At 39.0% G+C, this 27,387-nt stretch overlaps 1 protein-coding gene across 4 annotated transcripts in view; it reads left to right on the top strand.

Annotated features, from left to right (window-relative positions):
* SLC35F5 (solute carrier family 35 member F5) overlaps positions 1-15,496 on the top strand; it is a 62,172-nt gene extending 46,676 nt beyond the window's left edge. For 3 of the 4 annotated variants that reach the window (XM_010586353.3, XM_010586351.3, XM_023543024.2), the window contains one exon: positions 2-15,496. The gene's annotated coding sequence lies outside the window, so the exon portion shown is untranslated. The remainder of the gene's footprint in view (position 1) is intronic. The other variant, XM_003405870.4, reaches the window with a different exon arrangement.
* The last annotated feature ends 11,891 nt before the right edge of the window (positions 15,497-27,387 follow it).

The following is a 27,387-nucleotide window of genomic DNA, read 5'->3' as shown; positions in this document are numbered from 1 at the left end:
GCCAGTAATGGAACATTATACAGCGAAGAGACAATCTCTGGCAAGTTTTTGTAGAAAAATGTCTCAGTGCCTAGTCTGAAAAATAACGGTTTCAGTTCTTTGAAACTCTGAAATATGTTTTCCTCCTATCTGTTTTCTTCATTTTTATAATGAAGTACTTTGCTGTGTAGCTGTATACATATCACTACAACTCTAGGAAGTTCTCGTCCACAGTCTCTCTAAAGGGCCAGCCTGCCTTACACATCTCAAGGAGTTCAGCAGATGCGAAAATTTGAACTAACCAAGGAATAAAATCCTAATGTTCTAGAGACTTTATTTTCACATATTTGTTAAATGCTGGGCAAAAACATTGTCAGGAAATCATTTAAGTATATAGATCAGTGTTTCTTACAGGTAAAATGCTGAAATAAGCTGTCTGTAATAGGTACGGATTGTATTTCTGAGTTTTGTAGAATATTGCAAATTAACAACACAAACAAGAATGTTTAATTTATGCAAGAAGTGTGTTCATGCCAGTTTGGTGGGGCTTTAAAAAGAATAATTATTTGAGAAAAGATCTTGTTTGCTTACACTACGTATACTGTGTTATCCTTTCATAGCATTAGTTGCCTTGTATTTTGAATCTGTGACAAACCATGACAAATTTTTATATGGGAAGTATTATTGTAAAACGAAGACTTATGTATTTCTAAAGTCTATATTGCTATAAATTTAATTGATAAAGCTCTGCTTAATTTAGAGTTTTGAAAAATATTCACTCTTCAATTAGGAAATTTTCATAATGGAATGATTTAAACTGAAGTGATAAAGAATATTATTAAAATAAAATGTTTAAAAATGTTTATATATATATGTATTTGTGTATTATAGATGTATCAAGTGGTTCTAGTTTGTTTGTTTTCATGTATAAATGTGCCAAATTGCTCTAGAACTGGAATCTTCTTTAATTCTAATTTTCCTAAATAAATTTTTAATGATTAAAATATCAAAGAAGGAAGGCAAGAAAAAATTCTACTTTAAAAATTAAATTTGAATTTTTCTTCTGCTAAGATTAATTTAAATTTTATTTCTAATTGTAACTCTTAAGCTTCAATCTTATACATACTCACTGTGCAACGGCTCCTGGGCTTTCTTTACCACACACCTCTTTGGGTGAATGTCTCAGGATTCATCCAGCCTTTTGATTAGACAAAACCCATTTCCTTTTCTAGCTTTGTGAGAATCATTTAGTTCTCTTTAAAATTTCTCATCGAATCTGCTTTTTTAAAAAATTCTCTTTGCAGTGTTTTGCTTCAGTTTGTCCTGTCACTTTTTTTTTTTAAATCACTTTGGTGTTACCATGAGTCTAAAGTGAAGTTTAGCCATCTTCCTGCTTAGTCCTGAGAACTTTCATATTATATTAGTTTAATATGATATCAAATTAAAAAAGACAACCATACTCTCCCTGGGTGCCACCAAAAATTCTTGTTAAACTAAAAATAATGTTCATTTTATTATACTGTTTGTCTGTAGAGCTTGACAAGGTAAAGGTGTGTGAAGAATGTGGACTTGCAAGGAATTTTTTATTAACAGGAATTTAATGAAGTAACATTTCAATTACTCAAAGACTAATTTTGGTTGAAGTTCATTATCTAAACACCTTTTCTTTCTGGTTTTACTTCATCAGTTTACAAGCTAAAATAATTGAAACAGTGGAGGCGAAACTCAAACTTTAAAGTGTTCTGTAAATATGGTAAGAAAAGAGGTTGAACTTAGAGTTTTTTGGTTGTTCATGTGCTCTGTGTTCACATCTTCATACAGATCATGTGTTGTCACTTAAGATTCTGGAAGGTAGTAATGCTTAGTTAGCTGAACTTGATAGACCTCGAGCAGGTCTTCTTCCACTAGGTGGGTGCTGTATCAAGGAACCAAAAAAACCAAAAAACCTTTTCCGACAAGTTGATTTCGACTCACAGCGACCCTATAGGACAAAGTAGAACTGCCCCACAGAGTTTCCGAGGAGCACCTGGTGGATTCGAACTGCCAATCTTTTGGATAGGAGCCGTAGCACTCTTAACCACTACGCTACCGTTTTAAAAGAGATAGAGGTTGATTGATTAAAAATATAAATTGCTGCTGCTTTGCCCACCCACGTATTATCTTTTCTCTCAGGTTTATTTATCTGAATGATTGTTATGTTTGAATACTGCAGCCATTTGCGTGAGCAATTGAGGTCTTCCTTTCTCCTCTTTTGTAATAAAGAGTTTATCAAGACACAAAGTTGTGGTGGGTTACTTCCATTCTGTGGATTACCCAGAAATCTAGGTGTCAAGGCCCCATCATCACAGCAGCCACATCGCAGGCATTTGGAAGTACTGGACAGAGGTTAACTCAAGGGACTGCTGTTGTCTTTCCTCCCTGTGAGAACAGTGTTGGCCCGTGATTCTATTTTTCAGAATCTAAAGACACAAGTGGGGATTTCTAATACCTTGTTTTCAGACTTTTACTTTTCTTTCCATAAACCCATTGAAACCATTGCCGTCGAGTCGATTCCAACTCATAGCGACCCTATAGGACAGAGTAGAGCTGCCCCATAGAGTTTCCAAGGAGCGCCTGGCGGATTCGAACTGCCGACCCTTTGGTTAGGAGCCGTAGATAATTTGAATTCCATTATTGTATAATGTTTCAAAATATGGCCTTGATTGAAGGAAGTGTGGTATTTTGTCAGAAGGACTTTGTTAGATGAACATCAGAATCTCAGCTAAAATAAAACTGAACAAGGAGGCAGCCTTCAAATGCTTGGGTGGATACTCTTTGAAGCTCAGACCCATTAAAGGTATGTAATGCACCTATACGTAATCCCTTAAATAATTTTTTTTTTTTTTTATTGAGATACTGGCTTCAGTCAGCTAGACTTAATTGATTCCTTACATTAAAATGATTTTCCCCTCTGGCAGCTGAAAAAGAAAGTTCATTGTTTCTGTAGAAGTGAGCTCACAAGGTTAAATGTGAATGTTCTCAAAGGTACACAGCCTTGTTTCAGGAAGAATGTTAATGACCACTTTGAAATCAATCGTGCAGAGCCAGCTTGGGGTTGCAAGGTATGACTCCTCTGGGAAGCCAAGTTTTTTCAGCAGTCAGTGTGGTAATGTCTTTAGCGCTAATCTCAGTGTGCTGACTGAAGAAAAAATACCTTAAAAGGAGGATAAAGGATGAATTAATTAGAAGATATTTTTTCCAGAATCATATTAACAAATAAATGAAACATTATTTTCATTTTTAGTGGTTCAGGTTTTGTTATAATCCTGCTTCATTTCTTCCTACTGCGCTTTTGAAATATTTCTTCTTACTAAATAATTTAGGAATAATTCACAGAAATAAGAGATGAGTAATCTCTGTGCCATCTGCAGGTTAACCTTCTATAGCTAACATTGTGTACTGATTTTTATGGTGATATGGCATTTATGAGGGCTATTTTTTTTTATAGTTTATAGAATTTGAAGCAGTGTTCTAGTGTAATACATCTATCATGTTGTGCCAAAAATTTCATTTAAATAAATTGTGGTACACTTTTTACACAGACTTGCAATTTTTAAACTTCACAGTTTCTTTTTTATAGTATCCACATTTGCCTGAACAAGAAGTAATAAAATTTCCCTTTAAATCTTAAGGGCCTTTAATAAACTGGGGACAGAAAATGAGTTCATTATAAATTAAAAGCAAATAATGACCATTGGGAATTTGCTGTTCTATTAATCTGAAGCCTCTTTTGTTTTGTCATCAGGAGTAAAGATGGCATGACAAGTAAAATCTTTAATTTTTGTTTCCTTAGACTTCCTTTTTATCTAAAAAGAACTGTGGTTTGTATGTCTTAAAAACTAAGCATCATTTTAATGTCATTGCATTTTAAAGAGCAGTATTTTTTAAATAAAATTATTTAATATGTATTTCATTTAGAATGTTAAATGAAACCGTTGACATATTTAAGAAAAAAATTGCATAATGAGAAGCAGTGCTGTCGGGTTAGGCATTTGCTATAAAATGCTAACGTGAAATGGTAACATCTCCACTGAGAGAATATTTTGAATATGTGGTGACATGAATGTGATCTTATTTGTCAGTTGGGAGCTTGGGGTGAAGAAGCACTCAGCTAGAGACAACATTTCCTTCCTGATGTCTTTCAACTTGGAAAAGTAAAACTTCAAAACTGGAAATTTTAATAAGTTACTCCATGAAATTTTTAGTTTTTAATTTTACATGTGATTTCTTTCTTTTACCAACTTTAATTTAGAAGTGATTCAAACGATCCTTGTATACTAACTATTCAGTATTTCTCTACTTGGATTAAAACTTTAATTGTTGTAATTATCTCAGGCAACACTGAAGTCAGTTATGTGAGAGCATCCAGTAATTTCCATGGATTTTTGCAAGGCAGGTAGGAAGAATTCCGTTTCAAGAGTCTTATTTTTGACACTAGGTAAAAACAACTGTTTAGAGTCTTACTGCAGGTATTTACTTGTTTGGAATGTCCTTCACATTTTCCTTTTTCCTTATGGAAAATTCAGTGTCAATCAGACAATGTAACTTTCAAAGCAAAGTTTTGTTGAAGGCTATCCTTAATTATTCTGGGATAAAGTATAATATACTAAGTTTTTTGTTCTTTTTTATTGTGCTTTAAGTGAAAGTTTACAATTCGTCAGTTTCTTATACAAAAACTTACACACGTTGTTATGTGGCGCTAGTTGCCCTCCCTATAATGTGACAGCACACTCTTCCCTACCCCCCCCCCCCCGTATTTCCTGTGTCAATTCAAGCAACTCTTGTTCATTCTCATCTGGCCTCCAGACAGGAGCTGCCCACTTACTCTCAAGTGTCCACTTGAGTTAAGAAGCGCCCTCCTCACCAGTGTCATGTCTTATAAACCAAAACCTGTTGCTGTCAAGTGGATTCTGACTCATAACGACCCTATAGGACGGGGTAGAGCTGCCCCATAGGGTTTCCAAGGAGCACCTGGTAGATTCAAACTGCCCATCTTTTGGTTAGCAGCCAAACTCTTAACCACTACACCATCAGGGTTTCCATCATGTCTTATAGTCCAGTCTAATCTTTGATGAGTTGGCTTCAGGAATGGTTTTAGTTTTGGGCAAACAGAGAGTCCAGAGGCCATGTCCTCTGCGGTCCCCCCAGTCTCAGACCGTTAAGTCTGGTCTTTTTATGAGAATTTGAGTTCTGGACGCCCCTTTTCTCCAGCTCCATCAGGAACCCTCTGTTGTGTTCCCTGTCAGCCATTGGTGGTAGCCAGGTACCATCTAAGTCTTCCTGTCTCAGGCTGATGGAGCCTCTGGTATATGTGGCACTCTCTGTCTCTTGGGCTCATATTTTCCTTGTGTCTTTGGTGTTCTTCATTCTCCTTTGCTCCAGGTGGGTTGGGACCAATTGATGCATCTTAGATGGCTGCTTGCTGGCTTTTAAGACCCCAGACACCACTCACCAAAGTGGGATGCGTAATGTTTTCTTAATATACTTTGTTATGCCAATTGACCTAGATGTCACCGGAAACCATAGTCCTCAGACCTGCGCCCCTGCTACTCTGTCCGTCGAAGTGTTTGGTTGTATTCCGGAAACTTCATAGCTTTCAGTTTAGTCCAGTTGTGCTGACTTCCGTATTGTGTGTTGTCCTTTCCCTTCACCTAAAATAATTCTTTTCTACTATCTAGTTAGTGAATACCCCTCTCCCTCCCTCCCTACCCTTGAAACCATCAAAGAATCTTTTCTTCTGTGTTTAACTTTTTTCTTGAGTTCTTATAATAGTGATCTCATACAATATTTGTCCTTTTGCCCTGACTGATTTCACTCAGCATAATGCCTTCCAGAATCCTCCATGTTATGAGATGTTTCACAGATTCGTCTTTTATCATTGCATAGTATTCCATTGTGTGAATATACCATAATTTGTTTATCCATTCATCTATTGATGGGCACCTAGGTTGTTTCCATCTCTTTGCTATTGTAAACAGTGCTGCAATGAACATGAGTGTGAATGTATTTGTGTGAGGGCTCTTATTTCTCTAGGATATATTCCAGGGAATGGGATTGCTGGATTGTATGATAGTTCTATTTTTAGCTTTTTAAGGAAACACCAAATTGATTTCCAAAGTGGTTATACCTTTACATTCTCACTAGCAGTGTATAAGTGTTCCAGTCTCTCCATAACCTCTTCAACATTTATTATTTTGTGTTTTTTGGAGTAAAGCTAGCCTTGTTGGGGTGAGATGGTATCTCATTGTAGTTTTGCTTGGCATTTCTCTAATGGCTAATGATCGTGAGCATTTCCTCGTGCATCTGTTAGCCACCTGAATGTCTTCTTTGGTGAAGCGCCTGTTGGCCTGCTCATACCCTTTGCCCATTTTTTGATTGGGTTATTTTTGTGGTTGAGGTTTTCCAGTATCTTGTAGATTTTAGAGATTAGATGCTGATCAGAATTGTCATAGCCAAAAAATTTTCTGAGTGTATAGGTTCTCTTTTTACTGTCTTGGTGAAATCTTTGGATGAGCATGAGTGTTTGATTTTTAGGAGCTCCCAGTTAGTTTTGTTTTTTTTCCCAGTTAATCTAGTTTCTCTTCTGGTGTATGAATTTACGTCTGGATTCTCAATTCTGTTCATCGGTTTCTGTGTCTGTTGTACCAGTACCAGGTTGTTTTTACTACCACGGTGGTATAGTAGTTTCTAAAATCAGGTAATGTGAGGCCTCCCACTTTCTTCTTCTTTTTCAATAATGCTTTACTTATCCAGGTCTATTTTCTTTCCATATTAAGTTGACGATTTGCTTCTCCATTTTATTAAAAACTGCCTTTGGAATTTGGATCAGGATTACATTGTATCTATGCATCGCTTTGGGTAGAATAGGTATTTTCACAATGCTGAGTCATCCTAAACATGAGCAAGGTATGTTTTCCCACTTATGTGGGTCTCTTTTGGTTTCTTGCAGTAGTCCCTTGTAGTTTTCTTTGTATAGGCCTTTTATGTTTCTGGTTAGATTCATTCGTAAGTATTTTATCTTCTTGAGGGCTATGGTAAATGGTATTGATTTCGTGATTTCTTCTTCAGTGTTCTCTTTGTTGGTGTAGAGGAATCCAACTGATTTTTTTTTTTATCTTGTATCCTGATACTCTGCTGAACTCTTCTATTAGTTCTAGTAGTTTTCCTGTGGATTCTTTAGGGATTTCTGTGTATAAGATCATATCATCTGCAAATAAAGATACCATTACTTCTTCCTCACCAATTTGGATGCCTTTGTTTTTTTTTCTAGCCTAATTGCTCTGGCTAGGACCTCCCACCCAATGTTGAGTAAGAGCAGTGATAAAGGGCATCCTTGTCTGGTTCCTTTTCTCAAGGGGAATGCTTTCAGACTCTCTCCGTTTAGGATGATGCTGGCTGTTGGCTTCATATAAATGCATTTTGCTATGTTGAGGAATTTCCCTTCTGTTCCTGTTTTGCTGAGTTTTTATCATGAATGGGTGTTGGACTTTGTCAAATGCCTTTTCTGCATCAATTGATAAGATCATATGTTTCTTGTCTTTTGCTTTGTTTGTGTGATGGATTGCATTGATTGTTTTTTAATGTTAAACCATTCCTGCATACCTGGTATGAATCCCACTTGGTCGTGGTGAGCTGTTTTTTTGATATGTTGTTGAATTCTATTGGCGAGAATTTTGTTGAGGATTTTTGCATCTACATTCATGAGGGATATAGGTCTATAATTTTCTTTTTTTGTGGTGTCTTTACCTGGTTTTGGCATCAGGGTTATGCTGGTTTCATACAATGAGTTTGGGAGTATACCATCCTTTTCTGTGCTCTGAAATAACTTCAGTAGTAGTGGTGACAACTTTTCTCTAAAAGTTAGGTAAAATTCTACAGTGAAGCCATCAGGGCCAGGACTTTCTTTGTCGGGAGTTTTTTTAATTACCTTTTCAATCTCTCTTTTCCTTATAGGTTTATTTAGTTGTTCTACCTCTGTTTGTGTTAGTTTAGATAGGTAGTTTGTTTCTAGAAATTTATCCATTTCCTCTAGGTTTTCAAAATTTGTTACAGAATACGATTTTTCATAGTATTCTGTTATGATCCTTTTAATTTCAGTTGGGTCTGTTGTGATATTGCCCATCTCATTTCTTTTTTGGGTCATTTGCGTTCTCTCCTGTTTTTCTTTTGTCAGTTTGGCCAGTGGTTGATTGATTTTGTTGATCTTTTCAAAGAACTAGCTTTGGGTCTTGTTAACTCTTTCAATTGTTTTTCTATTCTCTATTTCATTTAATTCTGCTCTGATTTCTAACATTTGCTTTCTTCTGGTGCCAAAGGGCTTCTTCTTCTTCTTTTTTTTTTTTCAAATTTTTTATTAAACTTTAGATGAAGGTTTACAGAACAAACTAGTTTCTCATTAAACAGTTACTAAACATATTGTTATGTGACATTGGTTAACAACCCCACGGCACGTCAACACTCTCTCTTCTCAACCTTGGGTTCCCTATTACCGGCTTTTCTGTTCTCGCCTGCCTTCTAGACCTTGCCCCTGGGCTAGTGTGCCCCTATAGCCTCGTTTTGTTTTATGGGCCTGTCCAATCTTTGGTTGAAGGGTGAACCTCAGGAGTGACTTCATTACTGAGCTATAAGCATGTCTGGGGGCCATACTCTCAGGGTTTCTCCAGTCTCTGTCAGGCCAGCAAATCTGGTCTTTCTTTTTGAGTTAGAATTTTGTACATTTTTTTCCCCAGCTCTGTCCGAGACCCTCTGTTGTGATCCCTGTCAGACCAGTCCGTGGTGGTAGCTGGGCACCATCTAGTTGTCCTGGACTCAGTCTGGTGGAGGCCATGGTGGAGATGTGGTCAGTTAGTCCTCTGGACCAATCTTTCCCTTGTGTCTTTAGTTTTTTTATTCTTCCTTGCTCCCAAAGGGTTGAGACCAGTGGAGTATCCTAGATGGCCACTGACAGGCTTTTAAGACCCCAGACACTACTCACCAAAGTAGAATGTAGAACATTTTCTTTATAAAATATGCCAGTTGAACTAGATGTTCCCTGAGACCATGGTCCCCACAGCCCCAAGGACTTCTTTTGCTGCTCTCCTATTTGTTCGAGTTATGGGGATAATTCCTTGATTTTGGCTCATTCTTCTTTTTGGGTATGCGCATTTAATGCTATAAATTGACCTCTGAGCACTTCTTTTGCTGTGTCCTAAAGGTTCTGGCAGGATGTGTTTTCATTCTCATTTGATTCTATGAATTTCTTTATTCCATCCTTAATTTCTTCTGTAACCCAGTATTTTTTGAGCAAGGTGTTGTTTACTTTTCCATGTGTTCGATTTTTTTTTTTCCTTGTCTTTTCTGTTATTTATTTCTACTTTAATGGTTTTATGGTCAGAAGATGCTTTGTAATATTTGAATGTTTTAGATTCTTTTAAGGCTTGCTTTATGGCCTAATATGTGGTCTACTCTGGAGAACGTTCTGTGTGCATTGGAAAAGAAAGTATACTTGGCTGCTGTGGGGTGAAGTGTTCTTCATATGTCTGTGAGGTCAAATTGGTTGATTGTGGCATTTAGATGTTCTGTGTTTTTATTGAGCTTCTTTCTGGATGTTCTATCCTTCACCGTAAGCGGTATGTTGACGTCTCCTACTCTTGTTGTGGAGCTGTCTGTCTCTGTTTTCAGTGCTGTTAGAGTTTATGTATTTTGTAGCCCTGTCGTTGGGTGCATAAATATTTTTTATTATGGTTATGTCTTCCTGGTGTATTGACCCTTTAATCATTTTATAGTGTCCTTCCTTATCCTTCGTGGTGGATTTTACTTTAAAGTCTTTTTTTTTTGTCAGAAAATAATATTGCCAGCCCTGATCTTTTTTGATTGTTGTTTGCTTAATATATATATATTTTTCCATTCTTTGAGTTTTAGTTTGTGTCTTTAAGTCTAAGGCATGTCTCTTATAGGCAGCATATAGACGGATCGTGTTTTTTAATCCCTTCTGCCACTCTCTGTCTCTGTTGGTGCATTTAGTCCATTTACATTCAGCATAATCATTGATAGGTGTGAGTTTAGTGCCGTCATTTTGGTGTCTTTTTTGTATGTGTGTTGTGACAGTTTCTTTGTTCTGCTTAATTTTTTGTGCTGAGTAGTTTTTCTTTATATATTTTCTTTTCCTCTTTTTCATTGTTGTTGATTTTGTATTTGCTGAGTCTTTATGTTTTTCTTGTTTTTATTTTGATATATAGGATTGTTAGTTTCCTTTGTGGTTATCTTAATATTTACCCCTATTTTTCTAAATTTAAACCAGTTTTATTTCTTTATAACACTTTGACTTCCTTTCCATATGAAAGATCTATGACTACATTTTTTAGTCTTTCTTTTTTGTTTTAATGTTGTCATCGTTTAGATAATGACATCTCTGTTTCCCTGTTTGGAGCATTTTAGCTTTGATTTATTTTTGTGATTTCCCTATGTGGCTTGATATCTGGTTGCTCTGTCCTATGTTGATGTCTTGAGTTGTTATCTGATGTTATTGATTTTCTAACCAGAGGACTCCCTTTAGTATTTCTTGTAATTTTGGTTTGATTTTTGCAAATTGCCTAAACTTCTCTTAATCTGGAAATGTCCTAATTTCACCATCATCTTTGAGAGACAGTTTTGCTGGATATGTAATTCTTGGCTGGCAGTCTTTTTCCTTCAAGGCTTTATATGTGTCATCCCATTGCCTTCTTACCTGCATGGTTTCTGCTGAGTAGTCTCCGTTTAGTCTTATTGCCTCTCATTTGTAGGTGACTTTTTGTTTATCCCTCAAAACCCAAAACCAAACTCACTGCCGTTGAGTCAATTCCGACTCATAGCAACCCTATAGGACAGAGTAGAACTGCCCCGATAGAGTTTCTAAGGAGCACCTGGCAGATTTGAGCTGCCGACCTCTTGGTTGGCAGCCATAGCTCTTAACCACTACACCACCAGGGTTTCCTGTTTATCCCTAGCTGCTCTTAAAATTCTCTATCTTTGGTTTTGGCAAGTTTGATTATAATATGTCTTGGTGACTTTCTTTTGGGATCTACCCTGTGTGGGGTTTGATGAGCTTCTTAGATAGATATCTCCTTGTCTTTCACAATATCAGGGAAGTTTCCTGCCAACAAATCTTTAACAATTCTCTCTGTATTTTCTGCTACCCCTTCCCCCACCCCTATTCTTGTACTGCAGTCACTCATAGGTTATCCCTCTTGATGCTGTCCCACAAAATTCTTAGGATTTCTTCATTGTTTTAAATTCTTTTATCTGATTTTTCCTCAAATATGCTGGTGTCAAGTGCTTTATCTTCAATTGCACTAATTCTGACTTCTGTCGCCTCAGTTCTGCTCCTATGACTTTCTACTGAGTTGTCTAATTCTGAAATTTTGTTGTTAATCTTCTGGATTTCTGTTTGCTGCCTCTCTGTGGATTCTTGCAGCTTGTTAAATTTGTCACTATGCTCTTCTCTAATCTTCTTAAGTTCCTCTTTTGCTTTGTCTGTGCTGCTTGGCTTGTTCTGTGTTTTCGCTGATCTCTTGAAGAGTTCTGTATATTAATCTTTTGTATTCTACCTTCCATAATTCCAGGAAATTATCTTCATCCAGATTTCTTGATTCTTTGTTTTGGGAGCTTGCTGAAACCGTCATGGTCTGCCTCTTTATATGATTGAATATTGACTGTTGTCTCTGAGCCATTGATAAATTATTGTATTTATTTATGTTTGCTTACTGTGTCCTAGCTTCCTGTTTTTTTTTTTTTTGGATAGGCCCAAATAGGTTGCTTGAGTGAACTAGTTTGATTATTGGCACCTTCGAAGCTCTAATGTCCTCTCACCAAATGGTTAGAGCTGTTAACTAGGTATGTGAGCCCAGGAGTCTATTTACTTTTCTTGTTTGGATTCAGCTCAGTTGTACAGGTAGTCGGTCACCAAGTGTGTGATGCAGGCTGTCACCTACAGTCTTAGACAAGCAGGGGTGATTGGTGTAGGCACAGATATCTGGCTGCAGTAGGGGGTCAGGCACTGAGCAAGGCAGTGGGCTAACAACCACTCCTAAAGGTCTGAGAGCAAAGCATGTCCCTGTCCTCTAGAGTGCGTAGGTGGGTGGGTTTTGCAGCCTGTCTATGGGCACCCAATGCTGTTGACTTTAAGGAGTGGGAGGCAGCACTTATCCTTTGGACCCCTGTCGCAGGTGGCTAGGTGGTATGGGTGGAGCCATCATCAGTTCTCAGGCCCCTGATGCGGGGAGGTGAGGACTCTGCTCAATAGACAGAGTGGTGTCAAACGTTACAAACCTGCCTCTCCACCATATAGCTGAAACAGTTGACATTAGACTTCAGGTACACACCCTGTTGTACTGTGCTAATGAGGGCCTACGCTGTTGAAATGGGCCCACACAGGTCTATGCAGGGATGATAGGCATTCTAAGTCCATGGACCCCTTATGCCTGTGCCTAGGCAAAAGAACTGTTTCTGCTGAGTTCCTGGCCTAGGGGAGCCAGCAGATGATTTTTTCGCTGTATGTTAATTTGTTCCTTCTTCAAGGCTGAGAAAATGGCTCAGGCCATGAGATGGGTCCTACTTCTGGCCCAGAGAATGGGGCTATCACTGAAGCTGGCTCGGGACACAGTGCAGAGTGGGAAGGGGGAAGGTAAGTGGGAGAGAATTTTTTCCCAAAGGGTGTTTTTTGATCCGCACAGTAGGTTAGACGCATGTACTTATCTTTTGCCCTGTTGAGCCCCGCTTTTTGCCAAATCTGGAGGCGTGAGTAGACTCTCCGCCACTTGGTCTCTCCTGACTTGGAAAATGTGCCCTGAATGCTACTGCTTGCTTTACCACTGGCGCCAGCTGATCCCAGCCTTCAGGGTGCCAGATCACCCCTGGTCAGGTCTGACAACTCATCACTGCCTCTGAACCATCTCTCCCTCCCCCTGCTGCCCAGTCCAATTCTTCAACTTTCCTTTGATGTTCTGGGCTCCTAGATTGTCATATATAATCTATTCACTTGTTTTTTAGGGTCTTTGTTGTAAAAGGGACCACGGGAAGTATCTGACTGCTCTGCCATCTTGGCCCCACCCTCTTATACTTAGTTCTTTTAACCTTTGTCATAGCTTAGTGTAAAATTATATATACTTTAATATGCATGCTCCAAGTAAGGTAAAGTTTCAGAGAGATAACATGCTGCTGATAGATCAGTGGCTTTCAAACTTGAGCATGCATGAGAATTACCTGAAGGGTTTGTTAAGACACAGATTGCTGGGCTCCACCCCACAGTTTCTGATTCAGTAGGTCTGCTTGGGGGCCTAGGAATTGGAACTTTTCTAACAAGCTTTCAGGTAATGTTGGTGTTGCTGGCACCACATTTTGAGTTTCCCTGTTATGAGGAAAGAGCACTAACTGTGAAGTTGGGTTCCCTCTGTTCCCTGTTAATGAATTTATTTGAGGAAATCATTTAATGTGTATTACATTTTCTTAAATGTAAAATGGAGGTTAATCCAACCTACCTAGAGATGCAGAAATGATAATGTAGGTGAAGTGTCTAACCCAGCACACTTCAGTGCTGATCCCCTTGGTCAGTGTGCACGCCCTTCAGTACCCTCAACTGTAAAGTGAGGAACTAAACTCAATATCTTCCAAGGTTCCTCTCAGCTCTAACATTTCGTGATTCTTAAAGTTCTGTATTTCAAAAGACCATCGCAATGCTGAACACCTATGTGTGCTTGTTGTTGTTAGGTGCCATCGAGTCAGTTCCAACTCACAGCAACCTTATAGGACGGCAGAACTGCCCCATAGGGCTTCCAAGTAGCAGTTGGTGGATTCGAACTGCCGACCTTTTGGTTGGCAGCTGACCTCTTAACCACTGCACCACCAGGGCTCCTATGTGAGCTTAGTGCTTTGTATAGAGTAGTACCAACAGTGATATTGCATAAGCCATGTGTTCATTTTTTGCTTTTAGGGTTAACTATTAAAAATTTTTTTTCAGACCCAAATTTATACAGCAACATTTGCAAAGTTATATCCAAGCACAGTTTGAATCAATAACAGTTTTATGGAGACAGAGTATATCAGATAAATATGCTACAATATGTCCACACACTAACTTTTCTAAGTGACTGGCCTTATGGGAGCACTTTACTACATTGCTTCTTAATGGAGGCATGTTCAAAATGTGTAGTTTTCTTTACCTTCTTGATTTTCAGACAGCATTAAATAAGCATTAATTTCATACAAGCTAAAATTCTGAGAATATGATCGTATATAGCATGTGATTGTTCAAAGTGCTTTATTTAAATAGTCACAGTAGTTACTATTGTGAATTTATAGTCTTAAAATGGCGATGCCAACAGTACTGGGCTGAAATACTTCAGATTTTCTTTTTTTCCCTCAGAACTGGGTCTCAAAGCCAGGTCTCTGGGTTCTTTTTATTTATTTTTATTATTATTATTTTTATTGTACTTTAGATAAAGGTTTACAGAACAAACTAGTTTCTCATTAAACAGTCAGTACACATATTGTTTTATGACATTGGTTAACAACCCCACGACATGTCAACACTCTCCCTTCTCAACCTTGGGTTTCCTATTACCAGCTTTCCTGTCACCTCTTCCCTTCTAGTCTTTGCCCCTGGGCTGTTGTGTCCCTTTAGTCTTGTTTTGTTATATGGGCCTTCTAATTTTTGGCTGAGGGTTGACCCTCGAGAGTGACTTCTTTACTGAGCCAAAAGGATGTCCAGGGGCCATACTCTCAGGGTTTCTCCAGTCTGTCAGGCCAGTAAGTCTGATCTTTTTTTTTGTGAGTTAGAATTTTGCTTTACATTTTTCCCTAGCCCTGTCCGGGACCTTCTGTTGTGATCCCTGTCAGAGTAGATTTTCTTATGTTTTAATTCTACCTTGTCAGAAAAAGGGAGCTCTGGTGACTCAGTGGTTAAGCACTGGTGCTAGCCAAAAGGTTGGCGGTTCAAACCCGTGGGAGAAAGATGTGGCAGTCTGCTTCTGCAAAAATTACAGCCTAGGAAACCCCATGGGGCAGTTCTACTCTGTCCTATAGTGTCACCATGAGTTGGAATCGACTCAACAGCAATGGATAACAAGCAACGAGTTGTCAGAAAGGGAAAACTCAGTCCCAACCAGGGTCCTTTTGCATTTCCCTAGCCATCTAAATCTGATATACTGTAAATATGGTGAAAAGTACATACAATAAAAAGAGTACATAACTGATTGGGATTTGGAGACATTTGTAAACTTGAACAAAGTATTTGCATCCATCCAGGATAGTCCCCTTAAACTGATAACTGCTGGGTGCCAGCAGGGTGGGCACCAGTGGCATGGGTAGGAGGACTTTTCCTTCACAGTAGATAGGGCAACTGCATTTGAAATGCCTGTTTTGTAAAACCAGAGTAGAAAGAATGCAGATGAGATATGGAAAATGCTAATTCTCTTTATTAGTGTAACATGAAATATCTGATAATTGCAAAAAAAAAAAAAAACAAGATACAGTGTAAAGCTTCAACTAGTATAATCTAAAGTGGATCTTCATATTCGAATTAGAGATTAGGCAACAGTAGTTATGTGGAATCAGGTATATATATATTTAGTTTACATTTCTTTTAGTCATGCTGGTAGACTGTAAATCCTCGTAAAAGTTTGTTTTGTTCCCCAATATGTTTCCTGTATTAAAATTTTATAGCATATTATCAATCTCCTTTGGCTAGTAAATTAAAGGTGAAGTTATCACATGTCAGTAGCATACTGTGATTTATATTTTTACATAAGACAAGAGTTCATCAAGAGTTACAAGTTGCAGCATTGTAATTTTATCTGACCTATAGTGAGTTTTTTGAGTAATCAATGGCTATGTGCACATTGGTGACTGTTCAAAAAGCCAGAATGGTCCTTAGAAGTGAGGATGGCGAGAGTTGGTCTCACTTTCTTTGAACATGTTATCAGGAGGGGACCAGTCCCTGGAGAAGGACATCATGCTTGGTAAAATAGAGGGTCAGGGAAAAAGAGGAAGACCCACAATGAAATGGATTGACACAGTGGCTGCAACAATGGGCTCAAACATAACGATTGTGAGGATGGCGCAGGACCAGGCAGTGTTTCCCTCTGTTGTACATAAGGTCGCTATGAGGTGGATCTGACTTGATGGCATCTGACAACAGCAATATGTGCAAATACTCCCAAGGAGGCGGTACTTAGTATAGAAATAACTTTATGTAAAAGTTAGCACAATTACCACACCCTGAAGGCCAGAGGTAATGAGAAAGTACTTTAGAAAGATGAAATATGTTTTAGCGCTCTTTTCCTTGGTGCAGGTAATTAGTGCAGATTTTGGCCTGAAATATCATTTAAGACAATTTTATTTCTCCATCTATTTAATAAAAGGAAGATTTTTTAGATCATGAAGTATTTAAAATTTAAACAATTATAATTCATACTTTCTATGTTATAATTTGGGGACAAAGTTATTGGTGGTGTTTTGAAACATTGCTTATTTTTATACTGTATAATTTGGAAAAGATTATGGGCTATGAATAACCTTATGTGAAATGTGTATGAATTACTTTAATGTATTATTTGTATAAAATAGTATGTTCTATTTCAGTAAAAATACAGAAAAAGTTTAGATGTATCCTTGTTCAAACAAGTATTTGATTTCAAAAGTTTCCTTTTTTATTTTTATTCTAATTGTAGTGAATATAGACATAATTAAAGATATAACAACTCAACAATTTCTACATGTACAACTCAGTAACATTGATTACATTCTTCAAATTGTGGAACCATTCTCCTTTTCTTTTTCCATATCATTCCACCATTAACACAAACTCAGTGCCCCCTAAACAAAAACTACCCCTCTTCCCCATCCTCCCACCTGTGGTATCCACAAATAACTTCTGGTTTCTATATATTTGCTTATTTCATGTAAGTGGGATCATACAGTATTTGTCCTTTTGTGACTGACTTATTTCACGCAGCATAATGTTTTTAAGGTTCATCCATGTTGGGGCACGCATCAGGACTTCATTTCACTCCCATGTTGAATAATATTCCATTGTGTGTATGTACCACATCTTGTTTATCTCTCTGTTGATTTTAGGTGTTTCCTCCTTTTTCATCTTGTTGCAATGAACATTGATGTACAGGTGTCTGTTTGCATTCCTACTTTCACTTCTGAGCATATACCTAGGATTGGGGTTGCTAGGCCATATGGCAGTTCTGTGTTCAACTCTTTGAGGAAACTCCAAACTGTTTTCCACAGTAGCTATACCATTTTACATTCCCAACAGCAATGAATGAGGAGGGTTCTAGTTTCTCCATAACCTCGCCAATGCCTGTTGTTTCATTTTTTTGATCATTGCCATTTTAATAGAGGTGAGGTGGTACCTCACTGTGGTTTTGATTTGCATCTCTCTAATGGCTAATGATGTTGACCATCTTTTTTTGCATGCTTGTTGGCCATTTAAGGAAACCCTGGTGGTGTAGTGGTTAAGTGCTACAGTTGCTAACCAAGAGGTCGGCAGTTCAAATCCACCAGGTGCTCCTTGGAAACTCTATGCGGCAGTTCTACTCTGTCCTATAGGGTCGCTATGAGTCGGAATCGACTCGATGGTAGTGGGTTTGGCCATTTAAACGTTCTCTTTGGTGAGCTGTTTGCTCAAGTTCTTTGCTCCATTTTTGATTGGGTTGTTTTTTTGTTCTTAAGCTGTAGAAGTTTCTTTTATATATTTTGGATATTAGACCCTTACTGGATATATGTTTCCTGAAAATTTTCTCCCAGTCTCTATGTTGTCTTTCACTTTTTTGATAAAGTTCTTTGATTAATAAAATTATTTAATTTTTAGGAGGTCCTATTTTGTCTTTTGCTGTTTGTGCTTTTGTTGTCATATCTGACATCTATTGTTATAAACTAGGCCCCACCACCACTCTGCTACCTATGTTTTCTTCTAATAATTTTATGGTTTTAGTTTTCACATTGAGGTCCTTGATCTATTTTGAATTGGTTTTTGTGTATGGTGTGAGGCATGGATCTTGATTCATTCTTCTACATGTGGAAATCCAATTTTCCCAGCTCCATTTAATAAAATGACTCCTTCTTCCCCATTGAATGGATCTAGCACTCTTGTAGAAAATCAGTTGACTATAGACGTATGGGTTTATTCCTGGAATCTCAGTTCTATTCTGTTGGTCTATATGTCTATTATTATACCAGTACAAGGCTATTTTAATTACTGTGGCTTTATAGTATGTTTTGAAGTTAGGAAGTATGAGTCCTCCTACTCTATTCTTCAAGATTGCTTTAGCTATTTAGGTCCCTTGCCCTTCCATATAAATTTGAGATTCTGTAAAAAAGGTTATTAGAATTTTGATGGGGATTGCATTAAATTTATAGATTGCTTTGGGTAGTATTGATATCTTCACTATATTAAGCCTTCCAATCAATGAACATGGAATGTCCTTCCATTTATTTTAGATCTTTTAGATTTAGTTTCTTTTAATAATGTTTTAAAGTTCCGTTTTATTAAAACATTTCATTCATTCAGCCTTCCAAATGCCTAAATCTCTAAGATGTATCTCAGATATTTTGTAATGTGTGTCGTCCTGTGGAGCACATTACTCAGCTTTGCTAGACCAAACATTTAAATACAGTGAGTTGCACCTTAAAGCCAACATATAAGATTTAATTTTTGAATAATAAAATTACTCTTGGGAAGATTTCATGTAGATCTATAGTCCATCTTCTATAAAGCCCACCCATTGAGTTTTTCCTTCAGAGTTGGAATAATTTGCTATTTTATTGAGTATTATAGCAGTCAGGATTCCATCAAGAAAAAGAAAACCACTCCAGTATTTTAAACAAAATAAGCTGCACAGGTATTGAAAGAGCTGGGAAGCAAGCACAAGACTGATGGAACTCAGAAATTAACAACAAGAGGAAGTCAATACTATCCCCAGGGAGATGGATCAAAGGGAGGAAGTGTTAACCAAAGCCCAAGGCCAGGGTCACCCAGAGGAAGCAGAACCACAGCAGGGAAGAGCTGGAGCCGTGGAGGTAATGCAGCTGGAGGCAAAGAAGGAAGGAAAGAAATACCCCGGGTTCTCTTTTCTTTCTGTACTGACTCCTATTGGCATAACCTGACTGGAAGCTAGCTGACAGTGCTTTGAAACACCTGAGCAGAAAGAGGTTAGAAAGAATGCAGCGAGGACATTGAAAATGCTAATTGTCTAATAATGTAACATGAAATATCTGATAATGGCAAAAAAAAAAAAGTAAATGCCAGGATACAGTGTAAAGGTTCAACTAAGTGTAACGTAAAGTGGGAAGTGTAGCCTTCAGGTATCAACTCCTCCAAGTTAGAGAGCAGAGCACGGGAAGATGAGGAATGGATCTGAGGTCAGGGAGGCCCAGAATTGACACAAGCACTAAGTAAACTAGCTGGTTTGCATCTGGGGACCATATTGTATGAAAACATATCTTTAAACAACAGAAGCACAGCATGTGAAGGTGTCACTGTACAAGAGCTACTCTGGAATCAAGATTGGTTTTCCGGATCTCAAGTTCACCCCAGAACACGGAATTGGGAAGTTGCCTGCCGTGGGCTAGTACGTCACATTCCCATCCCCTCTTCTTCCCCACTCCTCTCTTGTTCCTCCTCCACCTCCTCTCTCCCCACACGCCATCCAAGTTGGATGAAAGAAATGTGAGGGACAGTATCGCCTTTTTAAAACAAATACAAAATAGGAAAAACGTGTTTTGATGACTCAAAAGTTAAGAACCAAAGCATTCAGGATTGTGTATTGATGGACATATTGGGAAGGAGGAAATAAGAACAATAATTTACTAAAGATAAAAAACTCACGAAAGACTGAAAACAGAATCGTAAGGAGATAGTGTTCTGCCTATTTAAAACACCTTTTCTTTATCCACCTGATTATTTTGAAAAGTCACTTAGTCATTTGTCAAACTTAACTTTTAGAAATAAAAAATTAAAACTGTAGTTCACTAATTATAGGATCATTATTTTATGACTTGAAGGGTCTCTAGATAATATCTCATGACAGAACTAGGGTAATCATGTGCCCTGATATGCCAGGGACAGTTCCAGTTTATACTGGTTGTCCTGGAGTAATCATTAATAGTGCCTCTTTCACTCTCAAAACTGTCATAGTTTAGACAATAAATTATATGGCCACTCTAAAGTACTCCACATGTCTTGATGACTGGTCTACTGACAGGAGCCCTATTGGCACAGTGGGTAAGTGCTCAGCTGCTAACCAAGAAGTTGGCGGTTTCAACCTACCCCGTGGCTGTTTGAGAGGAAAGACCTGCTCCCATAAAGATTACGACCTAGGAAATCCTATGAGGCAGTTCTACTCTGTCCTATAGGGTTGCGACTCAGCAGCACCTAACAACAAGAAGTACGCTGACAAAATTCATGTTTTCTAGTTCCTGATCTAGTGATTTTCACACTAGACTCGTGTGCTTCCATAAAGGAAGCAGTACTGGCCAACAGTTAATCTTGGATCTTTTGATCAGGACTTTAGAGTCCCACCTCCAGGCCATCTCCTTCTGTAGTGAACTTTATACTTACGCAGGGAAAGTGAAGAGCCAGATAGCAGGTCTGCTTTATTGACCCAAATTTTCCTCCAAACATCATGAATCAGATTATTGTCAACAAGCAAATATTTAGTTTTAAACTGGTGTTAAGGCACTGTTGGAATCAAACCTAGCCACATAGACCCAAATTGTCCCAACAGCTGAGAAAATCCAAAATATGCAGTGAATGCTGCTTTCATGCAGATTCAGGAAAACCCCTAACAGGTAAGTCACTCTATCTTGAAACAAAAAATGGCAGGTTACCATGCTTTTGTTAAAACAAATGAAAACACTATGGAGCACAGTTCTACTCAGATACACATGGGATCACCATGAGTTGGAACTGCTTTGGCAGTAACTGGTCTTTTGTTGTTGATGTTACTTAGGCATTCTTTCTGGGTATATGCCAGAAATGTTTCCTGGCCCATGAAGTGATAGCTGCTCCCTTATTAAATTAGAGCAACTTAAAAATGCACCCATGATTCCATGGTTAAATAGTTGGGAAACGTGTAGTTAAAAGGCACTCATCACTGTAAGATTGTGTGAAATGTTTATTATCCTATACAAATAATGACTGCCTAAAAGGGATGCGTTCCAATTTGCAGTTTTCCTCGAACTTCCTGGGTCAACGATCCCTCCACGAATTCTCGTTTTTTGCAAACATCTGTCTATATATGTAGAGACACTTCCATTCCACAGAGCATGATTTAGAAAATGCTGACATTGAAGCTGGCAAAATGACTGACAAAGGTCAGGAATCTTGACGTATTCTTGTGCCGTCTTGAGTAGTTTGGTAGAAGAAATGTTTCCCTTCCTGAGATAATAAAGAGGCTGAAGGATGGTATGTTTTCCTGGACACCCAGATGGCAGATTACAAGTGCTCTGGCAGCAGTTTTGTGTCCCTAATGAATACAAAGTATTTTTACCTTCAACTTGTAGTACAGCATCACAGAGCTTAAGATTGATAAGCAGTCCAAATAATACCTCCTCTCCTTTTAAAATCATATTTAAAAAAAACCTGGAAAAGCTTTGCAATCATTGCCACAATGTCTCAGAGGGTGTTAGGTTAATAGAAGCCAGAGAGGGGTGGAAAAGAGACATGCTAGTCACTAGGAAGAAGGACTCTATTTGCTATGAGGATTTGTGGGAACAGCAGTTTGGTATTGGGGTTTGGTAAGTATGAGGAGCCCTGGTCGTGCAGTGAGTGGTTAAGTGCTCGGCTGCTAACTGAAAGGCTGGGGCTTCGAACCTACCAGCCACTCTGTGGGAGAAAGATGTGGCAGTCTGCTTCTGTAAAAAAATAATTTGGGCTTATTGGAAAAATCAGTGCCCTTACCATATAGAATGTAACAAGAGAAGAAATAACTATATGTTACATTGATTTTCTTTGGAGAAGTTTTACTTTAAGACATGTTGGGCTTATCAAGGGAGGGGAAGGGATGAAGGTCAAGACCTGCTTATTTCTGCAGAAGACAAAGGGGGGAGTGATTGAACCTTGAGCTATATTTCATTTAATAAGAACATTTACTATGAGAAATGATTCTACTTGTATGTTTATTTTGCTTCCTCTATGAATATGTTAAATGTTCTTTAACACCCACCTTTAAAAACATTACAAACATACTAAACAGCAGTTCTCTAATTTAGAGAGTGCTAAATTATTCAACAAATACTTGTGTGAATATTACTATTTGCAAAGCTGCAGGGAATACACTGATAAATAAGGTAATCTTTAATCTCAAGGAGTTCACAATCTTTTTATAGAGAGGATGATAAGTATATAGATAGCAAAAACAAACAGGTTACAGTAGTTGCCATTATAAAACTAAACCAAACCAACTGCTGTGGAATTGACTCCAGCTCATGCCAACCCCATATATGACTGAGTCAAACTGTGCTCCGTAGGGTTTTCAGTGGCCGATTTTCAGAGGTAGATCACCAAGACTTTCTTCCGAGATGTTTCTGGGTAGACTCGAACCTCCAACTTTTCAGTTAGCAGTCAAGTATGATAACCATTTGCACCACCCAAGGGCTACTGTTGCCATTTTAGAGGGTTGAGAAGAAGGATGGTCCTCCTGCATCAAATGCTTAAGGAAAGGCTTCACATAGAGAGTAGCTTTTGAGATGGACTTCGAAGGTTGAGGCCAAACGTTGAGAGGAGGTGTTGTAGGGAGGAGAGAGAAAGCAAACAACTGCCTACAGGTGAAGTCCTTGAATGTTTGAAGAAAACAAAGCAGTCCAATTTGGGAGGAGTGGAGTAAGTGTTAGGGAGTAATGGGCCATAGAGTTAGAAAACCAAATTGTGAAGTACTTTGTATCAGTCAGCTTGGCTAATAGACTGCAGTAACAAAGAACCCCCCAAATCTCAGTAATACAAGTTTATTATGTGCTTTACATTTCTGTTGTGCATTACCTGTGCCTCTGCCCCATGGCATCTTTATTCAGGACCCAGACTGAAGAAGCAGCTCCTATCTGCGATATCATCAACCAGGCAGAGGGAAAAAAGACAATGTGGAAGAATGCAATGGCTCTCAAAGTGGCTGCTTGAAAGTGGCACGTGTTACTTCTGCTCACATTTCATTGACCAAAGCAAGTGACATGGCCAAATCAGACATCAGTGGGGTGGGGGTATATAAAATGTTCCCACGAGAAGGAACAGTGAATATTTTGAACAATTTACCAGAAGTCTTAAAAGCCTTCTGTTTGTTGTTCTTAAGTCTTTAGATAGTTAGGAGCCATGGCAGGTTTCTGGACAAGAGCATGTGGTTTGGAAGAAAAAGAACCTAGTAATAATATATGTGTAGGATAGATTGCAGCAGAAAGGCAAAACCACAAGAAGAAGAACAATTTGAATGCGATTGCGGTGCCTCAGGCAAGAGAAGGTATGGGTCTAAGTCCGGGTAATAGTGGTGGAAATGAAAAGGTACAAACTGTTGGGAGGAGAGAAGAGGGGTGAGAAAATGAAAGTGACTAGTGTTAATAGTAGAGTGAGTGCATCCTTAAGAGAAATCGAGAAATGAGGACAAAATGACCGTTGTAAAATAGGGATGATGATTTCTTTAGGGAGTGGATGAGAACAGCCTGAGGTGCAGTGGGTCTTCCAGAGGGAGATCTCATGTGGGAAGCAGGAACTTCGAGAGGTTAGGGGAAGGTAAATGTAGGAGGCACCTTTGAGGAGTAATTGTGGAAACTATGGATGTAATGATAAAGGAAAACGCAGAGTGAAAAGTAAAGGGACACACACCTGTATTTGGAACATACAGGAGGAAGAAGAGACTGAAGAAGCCATCCGAGAGGTGGAAGAATTTGGATTGGGCGGCAGCAGGGAAGGCAAGGGAAGGGATAGTTTGAGGAGTGCATATTACTTATCTAGGACCCCCTGGGTGGTACAAGCGGTTAATGTGCTTGGCTGTTAACTGAAAGATTAGAGGTTCAAGTCCACCCAGAGGTACTTCTGAAGGAAGGCATGGTGATCTACTCCCCAAAAATCAGACGTTACAAACCCTACAGAGCACAGCTCTACTGTGGCATGTGGGGTTGCCATAGTCAGAGTCAACTCTGGCAACTGGTTTGGTTTATTATTTCTCTATTGCTCTACAACAAATTACCCCAAACCTAAGCAGCTTAAAACAACATTTATTATCTCACAGTGTCTGTGGATCAGGAATTCAGGAGTGGCTTAGCTTGGTGGTTCTGGCTCAGGGTCTTTTATGATGTTACAGTCAAGATGTCCGCTGTGGCTCATGTGCTTCCAAGATGGCTGTGGGCAAGAGGTCTCTGTTCCTCACTGGCTGTGGCAGAAGGCCTCAGTTTATCACCACATAGAATTTTCCATAGCATTGGTTGATATGTTCTTACCACATGGCATCTGGTTTCCCCCAGACAGTGATCCGAGAGAGCAATACCATATGACCTAGTTTCAGAACTGACACACTTTCACTTCCGCCCCGCTCTGTTCATTAGAACTGAGTCCCTAAGTCCAGCCCATGCTTAGAAGAATTTAGTTCCACCCCTTCAAAGGAAAAATCAAAGAATTTGTGGACATGTTTTAAAATTTCCTACAGTGGAGGTATTGTCAAATGAGTGACCTTACAGAAAGATCAAGAATGCAAGCTGGAAAAGGCAGTGTGGTGTGGCAGGAAGTATAAAGGTTTTGGAGTGAGTTGGGTTAGTGACTTAATGTCTCTGAGCCTCACAGACTTCCTCTGTGGCATAAAGACAATGATGACACCTTGGAAGCATTATAAAAACCCATTGCTGTCGAATCGATTCTGACTCATAGCGACCCTACAGGACAGAGTAGTACTGCCCCACAGGGTTTCCAAGGAGCGGCTGGTAGATTTGGACTGCTGACTTTTTGGTTAGCAGCCATAGCTCTTAACCACTACACCACCGGGGTTTTTAAGAAGCATTATAGTGACAGTTAAAGATAATAGGTGTAGAACACCTCAACAAAGAGCTTGATGAACCAAACCGGTTGCCCTGGAGTCAATTCTGACTCATACTCTACCCTATAGGGCAGGGTAGAACTGCCCCTCAGAGTTTCTATGGAGTGCCTGCTGGATTTGAACTGCCAACCACTATGCCACCAGGGTTTCCATCAGCACTCACTAAACTTTGTATCCTTGAGTAGCAATTAATATGGCATTTGTTGATATTTGAAATTGCAGTTACGGTAGAATGTTGAGAGGTGAAAATCAGATTGAAAAGGTTAAAATCAGGGCAGGGTTTATATTTGATGTCTTATATTTGTGTGTATGTGTGTCTATATGTAAGAATTCTGTAGGACACGTGTTATAAATGTAGATTCCAGGATTCCAGAAGGTGTGATACAGGAGACCCAGAAACCTGCATTTTTAACAAACAGCCAGATGAATATGAGGTAGATGGCCCACAGACCCTGCTTTAAGAATCCTGGATTAAGGAATGAATAGGGAGTGAGCGAGTACAGGTGACGTGGGGTAGGCAGGGATGAAAGGTTCCAGGTGGATTATCTGTGGATGTGAAGCCCACTTGTGATCATATCATGAGTGGCCAGGCCAGAGGCAGGTAGAAACCTAAAGGGAGGGTATGGCACCAACAGTCAGGAAACAGGGTAGTAAGAGAAGCAATTCTCTTTAGGAGTAGAGATTAAGAATATCAGGGAGCCCGGACACTTTTTCACCTCAGTAATGAGGCCACTCCTGAGGTTCACCCTTCAAGCAAAGATTGAACAGACCCATGGAACAAAGCAAGACTGGAAGGGTGCACCAGCCTAGGGGTGGGGACTAGAGGGCAGGCAGGAACAGGAAGGCTGGAAATAGGGAACTCAGGGTTGAGAAAGGGGAGTGTTGACCTGTCGTGGGGTCGTTAACCACTGTCATAGAACAATGTGTGTACTGACTGAAGAGAAAAAATAATTTGTTCTGTAAACCTTCATCTAAAGGTCAATAAAAAATAATTATAAAAAGGAATATCAGGGGGCCTTTTCTATAAAACAAAACAAGACTAAATAGGCACACCAGCTAACAAAACAAGACTAACTGGGCACACCAGCTAGGGGTCAGAGACAAGAAGGCAGGAGGGGACAGGAAGCTGGTAACGGGGAACCCAAGCTCAAGAGGGGGAGAGTGTTGACATGTGGGGATGGCAACCAATGTCAAAAGGCAATATGTGTATTGTTTAGTGAGAAACTAATTTTCTCTGTAAACCATCTAAAGTACAATAAAAAAAAAGTAGCAACCTGATAAAAATATTATCACTTAAAAAAAAAAAAAGAATATCCGGGGAGCCTGATCTTTTCTGAGAAGTAGGAGGCAAGCCTATGAGCTGAGGCAGAGTTGCGAGCTTGAGAAAAGCAGAGGCGATAATCAGGAAGCCGCAGAAAATGCAATGCTTGTAGACCAGCCATTTGAAAACATTAAGTGTAAATGTTTTATCTTGATTTGAATTTCCTTCATGTGTACCGAATCTTTGGATGGGGGTAATGTGAATAAAATGAGGTGCAAGTGTAAATGTTTTATCTTGATTTGAATTTCCTTCATGTGTACCGAATCTTTGGATGGGGGTAATGTGAATAAAATGAGGTGCAAGGTTCCAAAGGGGGGGAAAAAAAGTGTTAACCAAAATCTATCACATAAATTTGTTTTTGCAATATTAGGCCAGCAGGGGGCGATACGGTAGTGCATATGCTGAAGTCAGCTCAGCCTCCTGGACTGAGTAATGCCAGCTCTTGTTGAACAGGACTATTAACCCAACCTAAAGTGCAGAACTGGGGGAGCTTCATTAATTACTTTTATAGTCGTGAACCTTCATAGAAGGAACTTGGAAAGTTTTTCTTTAATTATTAAGGCATCCGTTTTTTTTGAACTGCCAATTCCTATAGTCAAAAAGAAATTAATTCTGTAGAGTTTAAGGGAATTATTACCCCTCATTTATTGACCTCACTTTTGACATAGAGCTTAGAACAGAGAAGGGAAAAGACTGAGAAAAGAGAAAAGTGCATCTACGGGATGACCCCGAGAAGTGGAACTGCTAAGTCAAAGGTGTGGACTTCACGGTTTTGTTAGCTGCTCCCCAGTTGCCTTCCAGAGAGATTGTACCAATTTTCTTTTGCACCAATAATAAGAGTCTTATTTCTCTGCACCTTTGAAAATCCACCATACACGCAAACTTTTTCATATATACCTGACAGGCGAAATAAGAACTGGGGAACCCACCCACCGCCATCTCATAGTGACCCTATAGGACAGAGTAGAACTGTCCCGTCAGGTTTCCAAGGAGCAGCTGGTGAATTCGAACTGC

Source organism: Loxodonta africana, chromosome 6, assembly GCF_030014295.1.
Source record: "Loxodonta africana isolate mLoxAfr1 chromosome 6, mLoxAfr1.hap2, whole genome shotgun sequence".
Lineage (NCBI taxonomy): Eukaryota > Metazoa > Chordata > Mammalia > Proboscidea > Elephantidae > Loxodonta > Loxodonta africana.
Note: the sequence above shows the minus strand (reverse complement) of the source record. Positions and strands in the feature narration are given on the sequence as shown.